Here is a 20,835-nt window from a genome sequence, read left to right on the forward strand (position 1 = left end):
TGTAATCAGAACCAGGTCTGTAGAGAGTCTGTAATCAGAACCGGGTCTGTAATCAGAACCGGGCCAGCAGCTGGGGAGGGAAGGCATCCCACAGAGCGGCGGTCTGGACTGCGGTGTCTGGTGACGCTGACAGATGGTTGAGTGTCTCAGAGTCTTCATGCCTCCGAGCCTCAGGCTGGTGGGGCGGGGGGGGCTGGGGGTATTTACAGTACACCAGTGAATACTATAGCATTGCCTTATGCTACAGGGCGATTCATTGGGCAAACCACGTAAAACATTTTGCACATAAAATAGACCTCAGGAAAGTTTTTTTTAAGCTTCTTCACTAATAAACAAGTTTGAAAAAATAATTAAATGTAATTAAGAACTCAGTCTATTGAGTGAAAATGGAGGACAGGTATCTAGCACAGATACTTCAGGTAACGACAGACATGGAGTACAGATACGTAGGGAAAGGCAAATCAAGCAGATTTAGGCTAGGCTAACATCAGGAAGGTTTCCATTTTACTCAGTATTAAGAGAACAGTAACAATCGTCAGCTTTAATAACAGTTAATACTCCGGATTATAGTTGCATTATGATCTCTTGTGTCTAACACTGATAATTTTAAAGATCCCATTGAAACTAGGAGTACCGTTCTGGGGGCAGGGAGTACATTTTTTTTGTTTTGTTTTTTTTGGGGGCATTCCATTGCCCCCATGAGACAACATTATCTGCACTTCAGAACAAAACGTAGCTGAACGGTGGCCGCTGACACCCCTCACAGCACGCTCAAAGAGGACGCTGCAGTTCCGCGGACGAGAACGAGCAATAAACGGAATAATTACGGGATCTCCTGCGTGCGTTCCTGTCCGACAGAGGGGCGATAACGCAGCGAACGTGAACAAAAGGACGCAAACGGATGGGGGAACGTCGCAATTATTAGGCACACTGTGGTCATTGTTACAGGACTTAAGGGCCATTAGCTATAACACGGTCATAAATACAGGGCTCCCTGGACCCACTGTCGTACAGCGCCTGCCGGAATGGCTCTGCTGAGAACTCCCCCGACCTCTGCGAAGGTCACGGACCGTTTATGTAACACCTTCTTAACCCTTCGAAGGGCATTTTTTTTTTTTTGGAATGTTTTGTTCAAAGTTCTAGGTCAGTGTTCTAGAACGCCACTGCTTTCAGTTACCAGTGGTGTTACATCAGCATTAGAACGTTCAGTTAAGAACATTATAATCCCAAATTTGTGATCAAATATGGGAGGATTTCCTTATTCTCATTCCTTATTCCTTATGAATTATCAGCAGCACGTCCATATTCATGACTTCACCCTCCTCCTCATTCTCCAAACTTAAAAAAATAAAAAACTATGACTCTGCTTCCCACACATCAGCGGAAAACGTCCCCATCACCCTTACGAAAGCGGCACCCGCCATCGGCTACCAGGGGAATATTTTCACTGCCATGCCACTCTGCCCAGCCGCGCGGAACTGATCGCCACGGCGACCTCGGCAACGGCGGAAAGTAGAACAGCGCTCCAGTTCTGACACGCTGTCTAGCCAATCAGAGCATGTCCCCGTTTGAAATCTCAAAGCACTCCATTTCAAATCTCTCTCGAAGCAATCCAACGTTTATTACTGGCTCTCTCGCTCTTACAGTTTCTGAACCCTTTGAGATGCTCAATAATACCCGTACTCAGTAAAACAAAAGGGTCAAAACAGACTCAGGAACCACAATAACACTACACAATAAACAGAAAGATAAAAAAACTAAACAATATCCTCAAACTCTAAGAAAGATAAGGCTTGGCCTAAATCATAAAAGTAAGCTTCACGCGTTCGCCAAATGATATTGAGCTACTGTCTACTAACTACCAAAAGACAAAAACACACACAAGCACACGTACAAGTGGTCTGCACAGTTCTACTGAATCGCCAACAGCCAGCGCTGCTGGTTGCCATGGCATCGGGGATCTTGTTACAGCCGGCTTCCATTAAGGGGCAAATGCCTTTTGACTGAAGGGTTTAATTTCAGCAAACGAACTTCTTAACGAAGCCAGAGGAGCGGGAGAAAGCACTGTCGGCTTCCCCCGGCCGCAAACAGGGCTTCCTCGGGCCGAGTCTGTGAAGCCGCTCGGCGTTCAGACACAATCGGACGGACGAAGACGAAGACGAAAGAAAATCTTCAAAACGACGCATGAAAGCACAAGTTCAGGGGGCCTACAGCGCTACAGTCAGGGAGAGGCAACAAAAGAAGAGAACTGAGAGTAAATAAATAAATAAATAAATAAATAAATAAATAAAGCAAAAATTCCGTAGTTCCGTTATCAGCCTCCTCCATCAGCCGGGTCCTTCCCGCAGAGGAAAACGGCCATTTTTCTGAAAGGCCGTCCGCTTCCTCCCGGCCTGATAACGGTCGTTCCTGGCCAGCGGAGCGGTTCCGTTCCTGCCCGCGGCGTCCGGCAGAAGCGATTACACGCGCGGGCACACGTAGGACCGCACTTCCCCTGCACCCCTACGTCCACCCCTCTCCGCTGCCCCTCCAGGTGAACTCGGCACCGGGCACGCCCTCATGCCCAAACCCTGGGCATGCTCGCCTGCCCCTGGGCAAGCATGTTTCCCCAGTCCCTGGGCATGTCCGCCTGTTCCTGGGCACGCCCTTTCAACTCTGGGTACACACATTCACCTGTCCCTGGGCATGCCTCCCATCCCTGGGCATGTCCACCCATCCCTGGACACGCCCTCTCAACCTTGGGCACACACGTTCGCCCGACCCTGGGCGTGTCCACCCATCCCTGGGCATGCCCTCCAGCACAGCTGTCTATCCTTCAATCAGCCTCAGCCAATGAGCAGTCTGCCTCAGCAGTGAAAATCAGCACAAGGCTGATTCTGCCTGATGAACGAGCAAAAAACCAAAAAACAACAAAAAAAAGCACAAAGCCCAAACATTATAACAAATAAACAGACGCATGAATGAACCCGTGCTTTTCCACCTCCCGAAAGAGCAACTTCCATCCAGAGGGCGTGGCCAGAGGTCGAAGCCACAGGGTGGACAAGGAGAGGAAAGGCCATGAAGATGCCCAGCGGCACAGTGGGCTATTCTAAAACATCTATCTACACTCCACGGCCAAAAGCAGAACCTCCTAATTTCCCTTCCCCCTTCACCCCCAACATGCCCACTCCCGCCCCTCAGCTGACACGCGGGATAACAGCGGTAAACCATTTCCATGGTAACCCCCGGGGACCGCGCAACAGGCCGCCAAAAGACCTGTGTCCCCCGATCCCTCCCCCCTCCCCCCTCTGCCCCATCCACCTCACACCAACACGCTAAGGCCAAGAGTGCAGGGTCTTTCACCCCCCCTCACCCCCCCCCCCACCCACCTCATTCAGCTCTTCAGACCAACAATGGAAGCAGATTTGCTAAAGATAGGAGCCCGGGGCCAGACAGCTCAGCCATGCTGTGCGGCCGCTCCAAGGCCTGAAGGACACGACGGCCGCTTCCGCGCCTGGAGGTGACGAACCGAATCTCGACAACCGTGAGATTCACTCGACTCCGTGAAACTGAGGAAGACGAGAACGACCGACGTCTTCGTCGCTCTGGCGTTCAGGGACACGCGCGCACGCGGGGCGAGATCAGTCCGACCGACAAAAACACACTCCGGTGGAGTGAAACGTCTCAACCGCACTTCACTTGCTCTGCACAAAAAGGAGCACGGCCCTGCTTGCTCAGCAGCATTCCAAAAAAAGAATCCTGAAAAAAAAACTGGAACATTGACACTAAAATAATAATAATTTCAAAAAATAAAATAATAAGTACACCGTAAAATTTATTGTAAGCATTGAAAATCTAAGTAATGCTCAGAGCACAAGAGCTTGTTTAGTCTGCAGGATAATGTCGCGTTGGAGTCCTCCAGCTGGCCCCTTATCTGAACATTGTTTCAAGGAATTTGCAACACGTCGCAAGTTTATTTCCTGTCCATTATTTCTGATACACAAAACATCTCGTAACTTCCTTTCAGAAATCGTCAGAGCTTGGGGCGAGGAGGGAAGTCGGGGGTGCAGTCTAGGAAGCAAGCCGCGTTTCGCTCGTTTATTCTCCCGAGGTGGGGGGTGGGGGGGGGGCAAGGGTGCACGGAGGAAGCTCTGGTTTGGCAAGTCCGCGACAAAACCAGACGCAGACACTACCAATGTTTTCAAAACAACGTTGGCCTTGAAATACAGAGGCACTGTTAATAGTAATAACAATAATAATAGTAAACTGCCACAATAGTAAACAAGAAAAATGAAATATCGTTTTTTTATTTTTGTTTTTTGGGGGGGGGCGGTATTTTGGTTGGCTGTTGATAAACACATCACAGGCGAGTTTTCAAACAGGGCCATCCACAGATGGTCTATTCCACTGCACTGTGCTGTACTGACTGAAAACACCACCCTTCCCTCCCCCCCCCCCCTGCCCCCACAGGGTTCAAAGTCTCCATTGTCTCCATTGCAGAGCCTCCGAGGATTTGGATTAAAATCGAGGCGGAAAACAAAAGCCAGCCACCGGTTTTAATTATCCGCCTCTGGTCCCACGATTTGGGGGGAGGGGAGGAGGGACGGGAGGGGGGTGGGGGAGGGGGGAGGGTGGTCCACAGGGATGCAGTAGGATGTGTGACAATGCCGACAGGTGCCTTCCCCCCCGCTTTCTGCTCTGGATGAAAAGAATTATCTGCCCAAACAAAACGCTCCTTAAGCTCAATCCTCCCTGGGCTGGGGGGGGGGGGCGGGGGGGGGGGGTTACAAAGGCATATTGATCTGAACCATCTTGAGGAGGGGCTGAAGTATGAGACTGCTGTCGTATGTTTTGGATTCCCCCCTGGCTGTCAGCGTTACTTTTTATTTATTTATTCATTGGGGGGGGGGGGGGGGATGGTAGGCTAGAAGGACACCTGTCGGCACAGTCACACTTCCTACTGCATCCCCTGAGGGGGCGTTCCTGAGGGGGGTTGATGAATTATGCCTAGCCCCCCTACCCCACCACCCCACCTTACGTGATCTTATTTCATGCCGTCAGAGCATTGGATGGTGAATGGGCCATCCCCTGGAACACAAAGAGCGCACCCTTTTAAATACGGTTACTCTACTCGGACACCTGGGGGTATAACGCAGCCGTGCTAGCTAGCTAGCGGCGTACACCGCGTGGCCGCGGAGGGATATCCGGCAAAGCCGAGCGTTCCCGAAACCGGAACGCCAGATCCTGGGGGGCGTGTCCGGAATGCCGCATAGCAACTGTCACCAAACGTTGATGCGGGGGGGGGGGGGGGGGGGGGAAGAGAGACTGGCAGGGGACTTCTGTAAAAATCCCCTTCCTTCTTTCTACAGCTACGCTTGCCAATGATGCGATGGATCAGCGTCCAGACCAGTTTCTCAACAAGGGCTGTAAATACCGGAGTGTGTGGGGGGGGTGGGGGGAGTTCAAATTTTTGGATTGTATTACAGCTATAATGCATTTTACAGATGTACTTTCCTGAATTATGTACGCCCATTGTCTTGGTGTCTTGAATGTAGGCCTGCATCCTGGGAAGGCCAAAGACAAACTTGGGACAATAAAGACTGATCAAATCTCATTTATTTCACTCAATTCAGGAGATTAATTTAAATTCTGTGAACTGAAACATGCTCTGAGAAGATCAGAAGATCAGGGACGGTGTATTTGAAATCATGAATTCAATTTCAGGTCGTTTCCTGAATTGACTGAACTGACATGGCATTGACCCCAACCTTGACAAAGAGCCCACACTGAAATCTCCATGTAGCTTAATGCTGCAGTGCTAAACTCCAGGAAACTCCTAGTGAGGGGACCTGTGTCTTAATGCATCAGCCTATCAGAGGAGGAGCAGGCTACTGATCTATTACCAGCTTTCTCTTGTCCATTGTCTAAGCCCAACCATTGTGAGATAAAAGCCAAAAAAAAAAAACTGAGCATTCGACAGTGCTCATACTCTATGAAGCTTATGAATAGGGCCCAGTTGCTTTCCTCCCGCCCTACTATTCTCCACTCCAGACTGTGGAAGGGACATCTGTTTCTGCGCCATTCAACGATCACCCGACGTCACACACCGCCAAATCCGACTTGTGCTCGAAAACAAAGGAGCCGGCATCGTTGAGCAGAAGACTCACTACACTTGTCCCACGCTAATGCGAACGATGCCTTTCCACCGAGGCGCGAGGCGCAGATCCAAGGTCTCCGATGCCACGGACACGTCTGCGATCGCTCGGATCGCCTTACGCTCAGCGTTTCTCCCGCGGCTGCCCTCGGCAAGTCATTCACTCTACCGCAACTGTGATTCCAGGCAGCGTGCCAGAAAATCTGCCCCCTCGTTCTTTTCTCCGCCGTTAACAAAATGCAGTGAAAACACCGGACTCTTAACAAAAACATCTCACTATCCCCAATTGCCGCTTTAGCGGCCGTGTAGATTGGTTTAAGGTCCCAGAGAGCTAATTTTTAGCATTTTAACCGGAATATGTTTACGAGCTCCTTGCTCCATAATAACCATAAACGTAGGCCTACACTGTAACCAAAAAAAAAAAAAAAACCCTTCTGCGAGGCGCACTGAATACTCGGCTAGACCAGAACTTGCCCCCCATATTTTATGCATACCACGAGAAGGACATCCTGACCTCGTGATCAATGAAACAGTTCATTCATTTTTAATGAGCATTTAGATCCCTGTTCAAGATGATAATTCCACTCTTTGAGTAACCTGAAATATCACACCGCGCTCGCCGCAGAATGCATAATGCATTAGACCTTCCCGAACTTTGTTTCCTGGGAACGAGATAAATCGCGCGTCTTTTCACAGAAACTAATAATAAAATGTGGGCTATAACCTCTACTCTGAACGCCGTTTTCTGTCAAGAACGAGCATGAATGGTGAGAGTCACAAGTCATGACTTGGCAGGTCAACAGCAGGATTAATTGCATGTTTGTTTATGCAGATTCTGGGTTTATTGCACGCGGTCTAACGTTGACACCGCAGACCTGTTTACACAAGTCCTCCGTTTAATGGGCATGCTTAGGTGCGATATGTGAAGGGAACGTCTTCAGTTGCTCCGAGGAAATGCAGAGATTAATTAGCCCGAATTAATTTCAAATGCCTTGGCACAGATCCCATCTAACGCTCATTGTTTCGGCTTTACCTCTGAGCAACGACTTTCAGCTAGCCTGCCCTAGCCATACCCAAGCGTTCGCTGAACAGCATGATCCATGACTCAAGAGTTTTGAGAGAATTAACAAAAGACCCCAATGTTTCATAAAGCTATTCGCTCTTTGTTATGGACACAAAGCACATTTAAAATATGAATACTATTTTATCTGTAAAAATCAGCCAAATTCCTCAGAATTCCCTACCTGAACTCTCTGCTCAAAAACACAAACACGGAAGGATGGTTTATAAGCTGTTAAAATCAAAGCCAAACATGATAACATAGTTCAGAATATAATTTATGGTGTTATTTGCTCATATTTCAAAAGGAAAAGTGAAAGGTGCTATCCCATGTTGCGACATTAGGCAACGGGCACCGCGACTGTATTTGGTATGGTTTGGAAGTGGGAACCGGAGATCCCCAGAGGGAAATTAAACTTCAAACGCACCGACTTAAAAGTAGGAAAGTGCCACAAAGCTTTAAGCTGACAGACGACACAGGTTGATGGCCCAAGCAGCTGTTCGGTCAAGGTTAGCCTACATTAAACCCGACACACGATTCTATAAGCGTCTCACATTGAGGCGAATGGATTGCTGGCATTAACGCGGTTTTCACCGCAACCGAAAGCTTTAAAGACCACTTGTTGATGTTTACACGTTTGGAAATTTCGCATACATACACACGCACTCACATAACAGACAATAAGCTAATCTCATTTAAAACGAAAAATCCCTTCCCGTCATATAGCCTTAAACTATGTTGCCCACCATAACCTGACCTAAAGGATTTATTTGACCAAATGAACGGGGGTGTTTCTAGACAATAAAATAAAGCCCCCTAGTGTTCCAAACCATTACAACTGAATTTCATGTTGCCCTTCCGAACTCGTATATTTCCCACACAAAGCAAGCAAGCGCTCGTTTGAAAATGTATTGAAAAATAAAGCACATACAGTTTACAGTTTCACACCATTATTATATCAATTAGTATAATGTCCAATGCATAGCATTGTTTTTAGATTCCTTTATCACACAACTGAATATCAGAACTAATATGGGACCCCTAATTTAGCCAACCAGCGAGGTCTAATTAGTTAACCATTAAAACACAAAGAGCCGCAAAATGTAACAGTACAAGTGCATCCCATTGCTCTCTAGCTACCTAAATATACTGTGTCCTTAGCTTGATAGCTACCGTTACGCTAGACAGCAAGCTCTAGTGATTTGCGAACGCTTTGGTGGTTAGCAGTCTTATGTTTGAGCTGACTTCTTGCTGAGAAAAGTTCCAGATTTTTTTCTAAGCTGACCAGTTTGCATGCATGAAACTTCGAATCCAATAACAACCAGTTCGGCTAGCAATCTAAGCCTATTTCAGACTAAATCTAGCACGCATCTATCTGCTGGCTGGGGCAGCGACACAGTTTGCACGCAAGGCAAACTTCAGATCAGTCGCAATTTGAAGCACACAAAAGACCAGCTAGTCAGCTCCACTGGAAGCGCAAACAACAAAAGCGTAGGTCCGCAGCCACCCTTACCTTTTACACCGGCCGCAGAAAATCCCAGCGTATCCCGCAATACGAAATCTGTGTGACGGTTAACATCCTTGCTGAAATTAGGTCTCTGTCACTATTTGAATCGCTTTCGCCAGCGTCTCGGCTCCTCCAGCTGACACAACTCAGAACTGAAGCGGAGCTCCGGCGGAGCTGACAGCAACGGCTTGGAGCCCCTCCCTCGTAACGCGCTGATTTGCGGACCGGCAGACGGACCTCCCGTGACGTACCAGTTCACTTGTCTTGAGAAATGTCAGTCATTGACTAATAATAATGACAATAAAAATGCAAATCTGAACTGAGCACAAGTGTCACAACCAAAGTATATTGAAATACGGCACGGTGCGTGTATTTTCTGAGTACTTTACCAAATGCTCCTTAATAAGTCCTCAGTGCATTGCGTAACATCGGAGCTCCCGGCGATGAATTGCATCAAACGCCGATAAAAACTCTTGGAACACACAACTGGACTTCTAGCGGCACCATCTGGAGGGTTGTGTAAAACGTCATTTTCTGAAAATGGGAATATAGCTGTATTGATTGTAATGTTTTGGTTTTTTTTACTGTTAATAGTACACATTAGGCTACACTTAGGCTACTATGCCTTTAACCTGCCGACAGAGGAATTTATAAAGACCCTGGTACATAGAGGATAGAGATGACTACGGAATGTAGTGCCAGTGCTCAGATTATTATTCCAACTTATCTCTCTGTGCAATTTTGCACGCTTGAACAAAATGTCATGCTATTTTTAGACGTTGATGGAGAGGGGGAGCATTGACTTGGCACGGTAGGTTTTGTGCTTCGAACGGTGGATAGAACGGTTATCTTTTTCTTGTATTAACTCTTTAATGTTTAAATCACATTCAATTATCACTTGACTTATGTTGGTATCTAGGAATGTGGTCGAGAAAAGAAAGGGCCCAAGAATTCAAATGCTGAGGACAAGTGAAATCAGAAAAAAGAAAAACAAATTTCCCCCTCATAAGTGGTCAATATTTTTTTTAAAGGAGTCTCATATTGTACTTAAAACCACTTTATCCCCTTGCACTATTGTTATTGTTTTGCACTATGTTTATGTTATGTTATGTTATGTTATGTTATGTCTGTTATGTTTTTTACTGCACTCTTACTCTATTTATCTTATCTTATTTTATGTTCACTGTTACGCACCACCTGACCAAAACAAATTCCTTGTATGTGTAAACCTACTTGGCAATAAACCCGATTCTGATTCTGATTCTGATTAAATAAAAGTGTCCAGTCATTCCGTTCTTAGCCCGAATACCCCCATTACAGGATAGGTGCAAATAAGAAGATGCAGAGCTATTAAGCTGTAGCACAGATTCTTTAGTCTCGACAGATACTCAACTGCATTGCTTCTGTCACCTCTGCTGATCCTTGACCACAAGAGGTTCTGGTTGGTAACAGGAGCTTCCTGTGCTATATTACAGCGCGGAATGCCACTGCCACGGTATTGTACTTGATCGTTCCGCTTAATGAATTTTCGGAAGATTTATCAAAATTGAATGCTTTAACAGTTTGATGCGCAAAAAACATATCGCACATAAACCAAATGGAGACCAAAATTAGGAGTAATTTTATAAGACGGTTAAGATGGAACTACACCAACCTCAGGGAAAATAGCCAGAAAATATTCAACCAATCACCACCCGTGTTGTTGTATTGGTTTGGCTGGTTGGTTTTCGCTTATCAAGGTGACATTGCAACTGTCTTATCTTTGTGTAATTATCCTTGGGGCACAGCAAAGATGAAAGAAAGATAAAATGCTCACAGTTGCCCCAGGGCCTAGAAGAGAAACTCTTTAGACTTCCACAGCAGTTCAGAGTGCAGGGTCTTCATGGCCCCTCCAGCATTGAGGGTGTTCAGTTTCCCAGAAGGGTCAAGGGTCAAAGGGCAGCTCTTTAAAGATGGAGCAGCATAGCCGCTCTTGTCAATGCAGGTGTTTGGTGCCTAACGGTCTCTCAGCGGCACCTTGATCTTCAGCGGCTAACCAGGTCGTCCTCAACCCTGGCCCCGGAGAGCCGCAGGATGTGCTGGGTTTTTGTTCTTAGTCAACAATTAATCAATTAAAGCAGATGAGTAACTCACACCGTCTGGTTTCCCATATTCCAGTAAGGGGATGCTGTTAGCCTATGTTTCACTGGAAGCATGTGTTAGTTTCCACTGTCCAAAAACTGGTAATATTTCTCAATACAATCACACAGGCTTTACAATTCTGACTAGGCATTCCAAACTGGAGAATAAAAGAATAAGGTTCAAATTTTTTTTTTTTTTTCATTTCTCCAGGGACTTGGTCCTTCTCAAGGTGCTAAAGCTACTCTCTGAAGGGTCAATGAACTCACCTCTTCAGTTTGATTGCAGCCCTTTGGTTAAGGGTTCTTCAGCTGGCTAATATTCACTTAATGACTGGCTCTAGCCTGCAAAGGTGTCCTCCTGCTACCATCATGGCGATGAGAATGCACAAGAGGATCGTGTATGCTTTCCTAACATATGGAATACCATCACCACTCAAAGACAGTGGTAGATTTCAGAGGGTACAAACCTAAGGACACACGCATATACACACACACCCACACATGCACACACACACACTCAGACACACACACACACACATAAGTACACACACACACCCACACACAAATTGAATGACACATTTATTTTGAATATATTCTGTTATTCAGTTCCACTCGGAATACCTATCAGTCATGCATCCTGAAAAACACTGGCAGGTTCTTTTCAGGTTTATTAATGTAAATCACATGCCGACTCAGATCAGGGTCACTGGGGGGGGGGGGGAGGGGGGGTGCAGGGGTAGGGGTTTTGATGTGCTTTTATTCTTTCATTGAAGGCCCGCAGACAAAACAGCTGCCGCGGCAACAGTTTAGGGGTCAGCATCTCTGCTACCGTTTATCTCTCCTCTCTCCAGTCATAGAGAACACGGCCCGAATACGGCCGGGCTCCTTTGCGACCTTCCACTTCCTGTTCAAACGGAGACGCTGATAGGCCCGTTCCAAAATAACAATGGACTTTATTTCTTTCTTTTTTTTCCCCCACCTCTGCCAGAGTGTAACAAGGATAATTTGATTCCCATTGAACGCAATTACAAAATGGACGTGAACAATGAGTGAATGAAGATGTTTTATACTCCAGCTTAGTCATTTCATACATAACTAGGCGAGGTGCGTGCGTAATACAGTAGGTAATATCTATTCACGGCAATAGAAGCATGCAGCGCGTATTCTGTGAACCGTACCGGGTTTATTATTGATAACACGCACTGCCTGGTATTGACAACACATCGCTCTTTTGATAGCAAACGTGGTCGAGTGACGACAATAAATCTTAACCAGCCGAACGAAAGGATCAAACGCAGATTTAACCCGGTTTGTGTGACTCATGAGTGAAAAATGGATGGATAAGTCAGTACAAAATACTGCAAACAGGGCTTGGAACCTATTTATTTAGGAAATAAAATGATTACTTATTTAAGCTTTGTCCCTGACCAATTGCATCTATATATTATATTATTATAATATAGCTCATTACCTGTACCATTTAGCTTTTTTTGGATTATATTTATTTATTTTTATCATTGGAGGCCATATGCGTATGTGCCACGAACAAGGTGAGTAGCCCCTGAAATGAAAACTGAAATGGCAACATGTATAATTCAGGATCCATTTCAATGTGTCAAAATAGCAATGGACTGTAAAACGTTCACACTGAGAGTTGGCAATATCACAGACATATATACTGTCCCAGCAGGTTACATTTTTTGACATTTTAGTTAACAAAGTTAATGTTACAACAAATTGTCTTCCTCAGAATTCCCTAGGAACACAGTGAGTTGAAATTCATAAGCATTTTCCTGCACAATGATTGATAAGAGAAATAGTAAGGAATCTATCATTTTCTGGGGAGTTGCAGACCAATTAACATTTATGTGTGCATGTGTGTGTGTGTGTGTATGTGTGTGTGTGTGCGTATATGTGTGTGTGTGTGTATGTGTGTGTGTGTGGTCAGTACCCAACTCCCATAGAAAAAGGCTTGCATGAAAACCCTGACAAAAAGGAGAGTTAGTCCAGGGTACTTTCTCCACATACAGGACAAATTAAAAAGTATTCAGCGAGATATTAGAAGGAATTAAATGAGCTATTCTATAAATTAATATTGAGAGCACCCCTGCCAGTTGCCCATTAATACAGTATAATATGCTTTACTTATGCCCCACTCTACCTGCTGTCAACAGTCTGATAAGATGGGAATCATAGTTTCAGCAAAACAGCACACCTTGTGACAAAGAGACAAAGTGTGAGTGATGTATATATTTGGAAAGTGTTATTCTGATTTTGTAAGTGTTTGAAACTTTTTGGGAGTGCATTTATTTCGCTGGTGTGAGGGGCGGGTAGTGCTGGAAAAGACTGCATTTTCCTGTCATCCGTGCTATGAAGTTATTGGATTTTCCAGAAAGCTTTCTCTGGGTCTCACAAACCAATATCCTCCTGAAACATAATACAGGTGTCTTGGATGACAAAAACATTTTGCAGTTGAAATATTTTCCCATTAAATTTCTATATTCGTTTTTTATGTGTACTTTAAAAAGAAAAACTCTTGTTCGATTTTCTTTTTTAATGTAGATTCCTGATGCATTCTTATTACACAGTCGTTGCTCTTTGTTCTTTTATTGGTGAAAAGCATGTTGACACTGTGCAGACCTGTGTGCATATTCTTGAAGAATTTTACATTAAGAGGGCTGATCTAGGATGAGATTTTCCTTTTAGCTCATAGTGGATACAGACAGGGGCACCGCGGTGGTGCAGTGAGCAGCACTTCTGCTTCCCCTGGGTACTCTGGTTTCCTCCCACAGCCCACAGCCCACATGCAGGCTAGGCTAATTAGGAAGTCTGAATTGCCCATAGGTATGAGTGTGTGAGTGGACGGTGAGTGTGTGTGCCCTGTGATGAATTTGCGACCAGTTTAGAGTGTATTTTCTGCCTTTCGCCCAATGCATGCTGGGATATAGGCTGCCCCCCATCCCCGACCAGGAATAAATGGTTTAAGAAAATGGATGCATGGATGGGTGGCGTTCCGACCTGTGTAGAGTTTTGCTTTTTTTTGAGCTCATAATGGATTACGGACAGGCTATGAACCAGGGAAACCGATCTTTAATCATCACTCCTACTCTGAGACGCTTCATGAATGTAGCCCCTGGACATAGTTTTTTTTAAATTAAATTTGATCTTTATTTAACAAGATTGTTCAACTGAGAACTCTTAAAAGTTCTCTTTTGCTTGTGATTCCCTGGGTTACCAAAGTGGGTGGGGAATGCGAGGGACTGTGTAGCCAATCAGATGTAGAGGGTGATTAGGTGGCCAGGATGTAGACTGCCAGCCCAGTTGGAATTTGGCCAGGACACCTGAATTAATACCCCTAGTCTTTTGAAAAGGACAAAGGTATAGGGTGGCATCGCTGGTGCCTGGTCACAATTAGTCATGTAGCTGAGTCATACTTTTTCTCTCCGTAAAGATCAAAGTGCCAAAATGTATGTTCATGGTGGGTTGTATTCTGATTTTTTTAAACCCCAAATGGTGACTCACTGTACAGCTTTTCGAGAAACTTGAAAATTTCTCAGAATGGGAAAATCTTCCACATGTCTCAAGTTGATTTATTTACTGTGTGGCTTATTGATCTAGGGCAGAAAGAAAGAAAATGTTTCTCTTTGTATTTCTCAAAATACAGCTGCGCACCCTACAAAAGAAAATCCACTTTGGGGTACGTGCTGTATCTAGGACACAAAATGCAAGAAAATTCAATCTGGATTTATGGTGACTGGATTGCAGGGGAAGTGGCTCTTGTTGCACCACGAGTAAATCCTCATTTTATGTTAAGCCTGCTTTTTGAGAAATTAACAGGGACAGGGGCTAGAGGAAATAATGCATCAGAGCTATTTTAGAGCTGGACAGAGCTGAAAGGATGTGACTGAATTATACCTTCAGTCCTTTGAGACCTCGCTGCCATCTTCTCACACAACAGACCTTCATCTTCAACTGAAAATGAGGGTCACCCTTATTCCACACTATCTGTGTGGAATAGGTGGGGGTCAGTTCAATTTAAATTCAGGAAATTCTTGATGAATGAACGAAACTGATCTTGATCTGATGAAAATGCTGCATTTTGAATCATAAACATTTAGAATCGGTCAGAAAGGCAGAAACAGATTTTAAACAATGTTTCCTTCTGAAGTCAGTCACTCCAAGTGCTCATATTGCTTTAAACTCAGAGGTTGCAGGTTTAAATCCCGGGTGGGGTATTGCTGTGACACCCTTCAGCAAAGTGCTTAGCCTGATCTGCTTCAGTAAATATGCTGCTGTATGTCCTTCTGAGGCAGAAAAAAGTACTTATTCACATTTTCTCTGACATAATACAAGTGTCTTGGCTGACAAAAATATGTTGATGAAAATATTTATTTAATTTTTACTGAAAGTCCCTTGTAGTATAGGTTTCAGTATAGCAGAATATATGGTTCTTGAAATTAAGACCAGATATTTTTGTCCCCTACACTGGACAAAAATGAATTGCCAGGTCATTGGAGGATAAACTGACTCTATATACAAAAAAACTGAATGAATTCTTGATAAATTGTATTACATGGGCCAGAGCTGAATGAGTGTCCAAGATGACAGTCCACTTTGGGCTGCCGTCAATGACACAGACAAAAAAAAAACAGTCATCGAAAGGTGTTCATCAGCGCACTTCAATGGCAGTAATTGCGTGTCCAGCAGAGAGAGACCTGTAATTGCGCGACTAGGACAGATATCCAGTCGAGGTTGCAGATTAAATTAAGACGGCCGACGGCGGGAAACGATGTTCCGGAACAGTCCGGACACCCTCAGACACCGGAGCTGTCTAATTGCGCGGAGATTCATCAAGGGGCTGGCGACAGCCGGCCAATAACCACCGTCCCCCTAAAGACGTCACCCCCCCCCCCCCCCAGTATTTATGGCCTCTCGATGTTTAATCAGCCTGGCGGTCGCGCGCTTCGAACCGCCATTACCGCCAGAGAGAGAGACGGCGCCTTGGAAGGTCCGCACATTCAGAACCCATCGAGTCATTCGCACCTGAAAGACAATTGGAAAGTTTTACACATCTAAGGCTCTGACAAAGATGTCGCCCAGGCATTTACAACCTCCCGAATGTTTAATCGACATGGCGGCCTCGGGTTTAACAACCGACGTCATTCACACTTAAAAGTTAAAACACTTTAAAATTTTTGAAAGTTTTAAATGTCTAAGCCATTTGACTTCCATTTGTGAGGTATAATGTTGAAATTAAAGAAAATGGTCAACTTGCCTCTCTGTTCAGCTAAACTGTGAAATGGCTTTTCCAACGTGTTATTTATTTTTTCTCTTGCAACAATTTCTCATGTAGCTTTATTGCTTTTTGGCACATCTGAGATCCAGAACTGCATCAACTGCATATTTTAAAAAGTTTAATTAGATAAAGTTGGACATACCCCAAGATAAATCCTGAGAATTTTTTTTTTTTACATAAAATGGTTTCTAGTTAAATTATCTCATGAAAGAATGATATTTGTTCCAAATACTGAAAATATTCAGAACAAACTGCAGGGGTCTTTGGGATCATTTGTGTGTTTTTGTGCCTAGTTTCTACTCGCAGCATCAGATTGCAAATTTAGACAGATTTAAATGTGAAAGTATGGTATATTTTTCTGACTGAAAGCCTTTTGTCCACCCCATCCTCTCCTCCAAGTGTACAGTGTCTTAATTAATCCCTCTTCTCCCCCCAGTCGACTAGACATCTAGAGTTTTCAACATCTCACCATTTAGAAATCTTAATGACAGTTAACCACCCCTCCCCCCCTAACCATGGATAGTGTTGAGTAATAAGCTCATCAGCATTCAGGATCAGTGTTTGGCGCTGACATCCCGGTGCGGCACGGCGCGACGCGGGACGGCGCGGGGGGCTGCCGACGCTCGCGCGTGCGAAGCCGACTTTAAGGTGCGGTCACGCTCGATTGGTCCGTTGAGCACGTGCGGAGTTAATACCTGGGGTCACGGGGGTGTTACGCGGCGCGTTTCATCGCTACACGCGTGTGCTGATGTGTGAACACGTACCGCTGAGAGGCCTAGCTTTCGGGTCAAGGAAACGGCTAACAGCACCAACGGGGCACAGCATCATGTTTTGTTAATGCGACACTATCACAGACTCTATATAGACCCTCCACACGTTCACCTCTTGCAGTGTTACCATCGAAAAGTCTGTCTTCCTTTCCATTGATGCAAAAACATTCCAGTTTCATGAGTCTGCTATAAAAAAATAAAAAAAATTTAATTAAGTAGCAACGGACACTGTAATACAGTTTTTTTTTTAAATCTCCTCTTAGCAACACAGAATCTCTTGCAGTTGAGAAACAGAGGAGATGGAAAGAATCCAGGAGTCGAGTATCCGGCGAGTCTATAATGAAGTACCTGTTAAGATTTAGCAATCCTAGGGGGCGTCGTAAATCTCAGAATGCCTGAGACGCAGCAAATTCGGTCCCACTGTAAATTCAGCTCTCCGTAATGAAGCTGTTTCATCCCTTCCTCTGCGCCCATTACATCTGCCTGAGCGTTGGAAAGGTCACTCCTCTGCGCTCCTGGCTGGTTCTGACCATCTGTCGGACGCCTCCGACTCGGAGACTCTGGGGACAGGTGCTCCGGGTTCTGGTGCGGGCGGTTCCTCCACGCACGCGCTGAAAAAAGGGGAAAACTTGCTTTGAACGTCCTCTGGGTAATCCAAAAAAATTCAAACGAAGACAAGTACGGCATTTTACAATTCCTTCAAGACATTCCTTGGTCTGTACCGTCCTCTTTCATACATAAAAATAGAACGCACGTAGGGGGATGTTTCATGAATATACAATAGATATTTATTCACACCAATCCTGTGGGACAGAAATTCTATGATAAAGACTAAAGACTTAAAATAAAGGCCACTTACACACATGCTTTCTGACTTGATATCATTATTTTATGGAGATTCACCAAATGAGCCTTTGTGAATTAAGTTCTTTAATGTAAGAATACTTTGTGGAAAATTTAGGAAAAAAAGTTGTCTGCACATCGTTAATTCACAAGCAAGAATAGTTTTACTTGGATTTGTTTTTAGATTCTTTTATTTTTCTGAAATCAACAAACACCCTTGGTGCATCTCCCTTGATCTGTTAGTGACTCAAAACTGGAAGCTTTTTGCATGCTTTGAAGAATATAAATGCTATTACTGTGTTTGAAATATTACTTTGCCCATTATTTTTGACATTCAGTGTTGTTATTTTTTAAAACACAACTTCTATTTGTGTTAGATTATGAATAATTGATTGCATGATAACATGGGCTGTAGACTTCAGATGGAGGACCTGCTCTTCAGTTATTTTTGGGGGTTTCCTTCAGGGCTTTGACCTTTGACCTTATTCCTTTGGTTCACACAGCCTGCTTGGTAGCACCTTAAGCACAGTTTTACAGGAGCAGCTTTTAACGCAGCGGAAAACAATCAAGATTGAAACCACGCAGATCTCTCTGGATGAGGGCACGGGCTATGTGTGATATTCTAAGGAAACTTTTGTGAGCTCAGTTTAGATTTTTAAAAATATTTTGGCACCCAATGTGGGGCTGGATGTGTCCAATTTCCACCCCAATTTGTAATGTCCAATTATCTGCAACCGTAGCCGTGTTCATAGGCGAACCCCACAGCCAACTTGTGAAAGCGTAGACTTCCGCGGTTCTCCACCGAAACACACAGTGCCTCTCCTACACTTCTTGCCACACCACAGACTATGCGTAATGCTAAACTCCCATAGAGTGGAGTCAGAAGAAAACCTGTCACATGTGGCTTTCACTGCAGTCTGTGGATGCCCTAATTGGTCAATGGGGGGTCACTAGAGAGCAATAAAAACACGGATCACTAACCGACTGGATCCTCCCAAACCCTGGGCAATGGAGACACATTGTGCAGGCTTAGACGACTGGCCACAGTAGAACTGGCAGGTTTCTGGATCAAACCTCATTTGCGTGAGATTATCCATGCACCACAGTGCGGGGCTTTAACCGAATGAGCCACCCAATAGCCCAGCTGAGATTTGACTGTGAAAATAAAAACCCTCATTTTGAACACGTGTCCCCAGAGTTTCCTCAACTTACCTCTGTTCAGCATGCTATTATTTATTGGAGGTTGTTTTGTTTTTCTTTTTATGGCATTACCTTTTCATAATAGCATTCATTATTTGTGGTGTTTACCGGTAAGTGAACAGAACTGATGTTCATTGTAAAGCATAACCCAAATTGCATTGTAATGAAGTGAATGCATTCACACAAATGGAAACAATTTATCATACTCTTTTACAGGAACAATAACATTTGTCTTGGAACGATTAAGTAAAAAAAAAAACGCAGACACACACACACAAATACTAAACCAGAACAACACCCCCGGAATACAAATCACCTTTAATTGGATTTTACAAGCTCTGTTTTAAGGAAATGAATTTGTGACACGGTTGCACATCAGGTTCTGTCGAATACAAAAATAGCACCACCAAAGCACAGCTGGTTGCAAAAAAAATAAATCAAAATAAAAACAAAATCCTATTGCAATTTAACTCGGTTCACACTGCTCCACATTCGACATGTTGACCCACCGCACTACGTTCAACTGCACGTGAACTTTATAGAATGCATAAAGAATTTATGATAAGTGAAGCCATAATTCATAGATGCGTGTGTGGATGGCCACGGGCGGAATCTACGCTCCGACTAATCCATTTTGACAGACAGCCAGCGTTGCCTAATGCGTAGCTCCTCACTCCAGATCCTGTTTTATGTGTTTTCCTTTCACGCTTCCCGGACCGCTCGTGCATCATATCGTGAAATGTGAACATGTGTGGAGGAATAAAAATGTAATATTACATAAAAGCGTACATACGTATTCCCAAATATTTATGTGGCTTCAGATGGCTAAATTTCTTGGGGTGCAGAGAGGTGAATGGATAGAGAAGGGATCACAGCTCAGAAGGTGCAAGGGCAGGTGATCCCAAAACCCCAAAACTTTGTGGGATAAAGCCTGCCAACCTGGGAACTGGGCCACTCATCTCATTGCAGTGACTTCACCCTCTAAGGTGTGAGATCACAAGCGTGCGATTAGAATGTTCTTAACTGAACACTCTAATGCTAATTAGAATGTTCAGTATAATTCTTTCCCCTTCCAAAGTTGAAATGAGAGCTATGTCCTGTACAAGTTTTGCAGCAGGAGTTCACTCAAAGTCCAATTTTTTTTTCAATGTCCAAAATACTAATACTATTCACCCATTAAACCAAAGCTCATAATACGATGTGTAGTCCAAATGGTTCGCAGACAGCTAGACAGCTTGTCGATTGGACCTGGAAACCATGCTGGTTAAAATGACCTCAGTCATTTATTTTAATTTCTTAGGGATCATGTGACAGAGAAAGATGACAAAAGCAGAGGATGATTAGGGGAGCAGGTGATCAGAATCCCATAATCCTCAGAGCTGGTTTTCAGCTGAGGTACGTGGGAAATGGAGTCCACCCAAGAAATGAGCTGTGGCTTCAGTCTCCCTCGTTAAATTACGTTGAGCCACTATCGCTCCGTTTTTCCCTGCTTTGGGAAACAGAAACGCGGGTCCACCACAGGGCTGCCGCCAGCAAGTCGAACCCAGTGCCCTGCGTGGGAGGAGGGGCGGGTTTCTACCTTCATTCCAACTGATTAAAAAAAAAGAAAATAAATCATTTTCTTATGTTTTCTTTGTCTCTACAAAGACCTTAAACAGCACTGTGCCTGAAGCCAGACTATAGTCTTCTCTCCTGTGGGAAAACCTTACGCTCAGACCTTTTGTGCAACAAAGCAGCATTAATGCTGATTGAAGCAAAGACTTAACGGTCATTACTGGTTCAGAAATGGAGCACATGACAGGTGTGTGTCCTCCCAACACTCGTCAGAAATAAAAGTTTAAAGTATTTAACTTTTTTGACATACAAGTATCTTGGATGACAAAAAAAAATGTTGCAGTGAAAATAT

The 20,835-nt window shown here is 44.5% G+C and overlaps 1 protein-coding gene across 5 annotated transcripts in view; it reads right to left on the bottom strand.

Annotated features, from left to right (window-relative positions):
- Positions 1 to 8,991, bottom strand: part of LOC135244776 (signal-induced proliferation-associated 1-like protein 2) — a 129,641-nt gene extending 120,650 nt beyond the window's left edge. For 2 of the 5 annotated variants that reach the window (XM_064317346.1, XM_064317339.1), the window contains exon 1: positions 8,707 to 8,989. The gene's annotated coding sequence lies outside the window, so the exon portion shown is untranslated. Of the gene's footprint in view, positions 1 to 8,706 lie in introns of all 5 variants that reach the window. The other 3 variants (XM_064317361.1, XM_064317354.1, XM_064317370.1) reach the window with 2 other exon arrangements.
- Between the last annotated feature and the right edge of the window lie 11,844 nt (positions 8,992 to 20,835).

The sequence above is a fragment of the Anguilla rostrata genome, chromosome 2 (genome assembly GCF_018555375.3).
Source record: "Anguilla rostrata isolate EN2019 chromosome 2, ASM1855537v3, whole genome shotgun sequence".
Classification (NCBI taxonomy): domain Eukaryota; kingdom Metazoa; phylum Chordata; class Actinopteri; order Anguilliformes; family Anguillidae; genus Anguilla; species Anguilla rostrata.